Source organism: Melanaphis sacchari, unplaced genomic scaffold (assembly GCF_002803265.2).
Source record: "Melanaphis sacchari strain LSU unplaced genomic scaffold, SCAv2.0 Contig11_pilon_pilon, whole genome shotgun sequence".
NCBI lineage: Eukaryota > Metazoa > Arthropoda > Insecta > Hemiptera > Aphididae > Melanaphis > Melanaphis sacchari.
In genome coordinates this window covers 7,129,731-7,134,626 of record NW_020270469.1, presented here as the reverse complement: position 1 = coordinate 7,134,626, position 4,896 = coordinate 7,129,731, and positions in this window count along the sequence as shown.

Below are 4,896 nucleotides of genomic sequence, written 5' to 3'. Positions count from 1 at the left end.
ACGCTATTTCAGCGATTACAAAGGTAGAATTAACACCAAATTTTCGTTGTTGCGCTTTAACGATTTTAGAATTTGTGAACTGAAATAATAGATGAACGTACGAACAATATTATATGAAATAAATGATTGAATGAAATGCAATATTTTTAATGTACACAAAATCAAAACTATGTAGGTAGGTAATTCTATTTAAAAATGGTTTGAAATACGATTTTAAGTTCTGTCTTTGACCTTATAGTAAAAAATTAAGATTAACAACATTTATTTTCAACAATATATAATGTTCCCAATAGCTGTAAGCCCGGATTAATAGTGGCCGGGGGGGGGGAGCACGGTGCCCTTATAATATTGAGATTTGTATAAAATCTATCTCCCGTAAAATGAAAAACATTAGGAAACGGCTTGCAAGTTGTAACGGGGTCCGAGAGTATTGAAAGAGGGTTTTTCCAATTCTCATATGAATTTTAAAAATAAATATTTTCGCAATTTTTTTTTGTTGTGAATTTTAATTGTGTTATTCATGCGAACATATAAGCATAAGTCTGAAATATTTGAATAACAACCCTTTATTCGCCAAATCAAAATTACATGAAGGGGCCAAAAATACATTTTTTATTATACTCAAATTTTATAGCATTTTTGGTGCCTCTGTGTGATATGCATTGTTCATGTTTATGCTTTATAGAAAATTCAATTCTTACTAAAAATAAATAGCTTGTTTGTAATTTAACACTATACATTTAGTATAAAGTATAAATATATCGTATTTTTATGTACCTATATATACTGTAGATTTTTCAAATACAATTACGAAAATCAAAATCAATCGTCATTTTCGATGCAATTAGGATTTAGAATCTTAGGAAACACAACTCAATAGTTTGACTTCTTCTTTATTTAAGTCATTTGTGCCCCCTAGGGTATTCAATTTTAATTTTTTTTGAATATTAAAATATCAATATCACAATTATTTCATTTACGATTGAGAGGTGGAGGTTCTTCAAAAACTATTTCTCAACTCGTAGGCACTTAAAAATATTTATTATTATAACAATAAATTGATTGATCAAAACCACTTAGAAATAATAATAATAAAAATTACAATAAAAACGAAATATTCTGTAGTTGTATTTACTATATATTATATGTAATGTAGATTAGAAGTTGTGAAACTGTGATTTATGTACCACTGATGGTCCGTGATAAACAACGCAGTGGTATTGAAAAATACATTAAAAGTGATCATAATACTTACCGATACATCGTTTTAAGTCGTTATAGTATAGTATGCGAGTCTGATCTACAAAAAACATAACACGGAGTAGGTACAGGATAAAAAAGATCACTACAAGTCTAGATGACTTTTACTCTTGCTAAATTACATTGCGTTTAAAATTTCTTTAACCCCTCACCCCATAAAAAATAGTAGAGGTTAAGATATCTGCTATTAAACAACACTTAAAGTCTATTTACTTTTAAGTTTTGACCGTACAGAAACATAGGTATATCTATTATCTACATAAGATTTATTAAACACGGATTCTATATAGGTACCTTAAACATTTGGCCGCCAATTATCCCAAAAATGGCATTGCTTATGTATATAGGCGCTGTACCTACTTATATTATTTTACGATCTCACTATCTCAGACGCGCTCGCGCACATTACAATCATATATTATTATTTATTACACGCTCATACAAAAGTTTACGTATAAGCGTACGCGTTTTATAACGTCCGAATTTTCAATACCGTTTTTCATATTTCCGAGCCGCGTGACTGGCGGGCTCGTGCTTGGGGCGGGGGCGAAACCATGCGACGGAAAATCGTTGGGGCGGGGGTGTTTTTGAATATTCCGACGACGGTGCGCAGTGGCAGCGTACAGCAGCAGTGATTCCCACGCCGGCCATATATCACGCGGGAGGCCAGAAAACGCGATTTATACCGACGCGGGGGGGCGAACGATCCACGATTGCTATTCCCAGATTGAATTAAAACGCCGTTAAGTCTGTGCATACATACACAAATATACAATATGCACACACACACACACACACACATACATACATAAATAAATATAGGCGTATAGCTGCAGTAAATATTGTCTGTGTGCGTGGGATTTACCCCACATTATATTTTTTTTAACGCCAACGACGCACACGCACAAGAAGGATATACAGCAGGGTGTCTCCGTTCATATACCTGTCCGACTACTGAAAAGTATCTACCGTATTGCGATACAGATACACTCCTCCTATACAGTTTCCTCTCGCCTGAGCTCATACCTACGTAATTCGTATTACGCATGCGGACCACAATTTGAATATTATATATAAGACCCGTATATTACCCGTAATTTTAAAACGTGTAATACAAATTTTAAAATATTTATGTATGATATTGTGTATATAGTAAATTATGGTCAGTTCTGTGTCGACCATCGTTACGTAAACTTGCGTCGCGCTGTAGTTCATTAGCGGTATCGCGTAACCGCCGTGCGATGGGTTGGATAAAACAAAATTGTATTTTACCACAATTATGTTATACAAACGTATCTACAATTGGATTATGCCTTGTATTCATCGATCAATGCGTTAGAGATGGATTTTTTTTTACAACGTCAAAAGTTTTCCATAAAAATTAAAACACCGAACTCGGCAATTACACAAAAACTTTTTGGAATATATCATCATGGAGTCAGATCTGTCATTCCCCACATTTACACTTCATCACATCTGTCTAATGAAAGCGGTTATTCGTCAGCAACATTTTTCCATTTCCGTCAAATACTGCACTGAAACGGCTACCATATAACATAATTGAGTTGCTCCGTTTTAAACGTTGAAAATATCTTCAATATGCAGGTCAACTGGTTTTTACTTTTATCACAATTTTCTGCAAATCTTGTAAAAAAATAATTCAACCAAAACTTGTTTAAGCATTTTAAGCTGATAAAATTCCTTCAAAGTCGTCATTGAAAAATCCATAAAATTTCATCAACAGTCACAATGTAAGCGGTGACGTAGTCGTATGCGGGTCACTCATAGATGTTGTTGTCATTTATCATAATTTGTGTTAAATGTACCTAACGTAAATCATCTTACTGAAAATAATGATAATATAGTGACTTGAGTTATCCACCAAATGCGCTTCATGCTCAAACGCGCACCACATTAACTATAAAGACTACCTGTTTTATAAATAGTTAACGAATTTCCTTGTACAAGAAACAATCTTTTCTATTTAACAGTTTAAAAAAAAAGGCTCTTAAGGTTTTATTAACCAAGGATTTAGATGCTCATACAGTCATATCCAACCTAGAATGAAAACTCGTTGAATTTTAGAAGCTATGTCAAACCAAAATTCATTTTCAGAAGTCGTCTCTACCATGTAATCGCAATCGATTTCAAATTAAAATTCAAAACCTATAATCAATCTACTGATTAGCTCTTTTCTTTCTTTTGTGGTTCTAAACGGATTTATCGCCAAAGGTACTTTTTATCCTTGGTCTATTCACGTATAATATTTTCATACTTATAATTGTCCTTATTTATAGCTCCTATAGTTCTTTAATTAGTTAAAATTTAGTTCAAAATCTTTTATATTAATAATTACAAATGTATCGTTCATAAAATGATGATTGGATGCAACGTATTATATTATTAATAATCGACTAATAACTCATATTTAATAAAAAAAATCAATTATGATTCCATACATTTACTATGTAATTTTTTTTTAATTTTGAGATAATTCTTATAACCGTACGTGATTTTTAACATTGCAATAATTCTCCGAAATTATTTTTGAAAAATAATAAATAGAAAAACACTTTGTACTCTATAGGCGCACATTAGGCGGCAATTGAACATCTATTAGTCGTTAATATCAAATTATAAATTAAATAGTCTTTAATATTATTATGTATTATACCTATGCGAAATCTGCAAACATGTAGTAACTATACATGTGCTCCATTTTAGCATCGATATTATATAATATTATCCTTTTTGTATGATATATGTCCATATGTATTCTTCGTTTATATATTATGTAATATCATAGGCACGCGCACGGAGCCAGCAGAAGAACCTTAAATATTTTTTGTGGGCTTTAGTAAATTAGTTTGAATTTCATGGCAAATTTGAAAAACAAGCGGTATTATATTTATACTGCTCCTGAAATTAAGTTTGCGCACGTCTATGTGTATCATGTATTTTATTAATTATAACGCATACCACGTACGATGAATTAAATTATATGTAAACCATGTTTTTTCATTTGACAAAAGTTTTAATTACAAATAAAGTGTCACAACCATCTATAAACGAGTAAAACGTATAATATAACACATAACACGAGCAACTTTAATAACTGTAATAGTATACAAACAATAATAATAATAATAATACAAAAAATATAATTATAGTAATAATAATAAATAATTAATAAAAAATAATGATATTTTTACAAAAAAAAAAAAAACCACTACAAGATAAAATAAGTGAATAAATCAAATATAAATTGATTGGTGTCATTGAGAAATCATATGAGGAATTCTTTTATTTAGGCGTATTTAAATTTTTTAATTATTGATTATTTGATTTTCTATGATAGCAAAAGTACTTACAAGAAATGTAAGTACTACCTTTATAATTTTTTATCGGGGTTTTTTTATTCAAAGTAATTGTGTTTATGATGCTTGTTGCAATGTTTGATTAAAAATACAACTTTTAATTTGTTAATAAAAACAAACTTTGATTGGAGTTTATACCTATACCTAGGTAATTATTCACAGTACATACATTATAGCCATGAATTAAATTGTTTTGTTAAGATAATTAAATATTTTAAAAGCGTCTTTTTGATACTATTTAATGTTCTCGAGTTTAAAT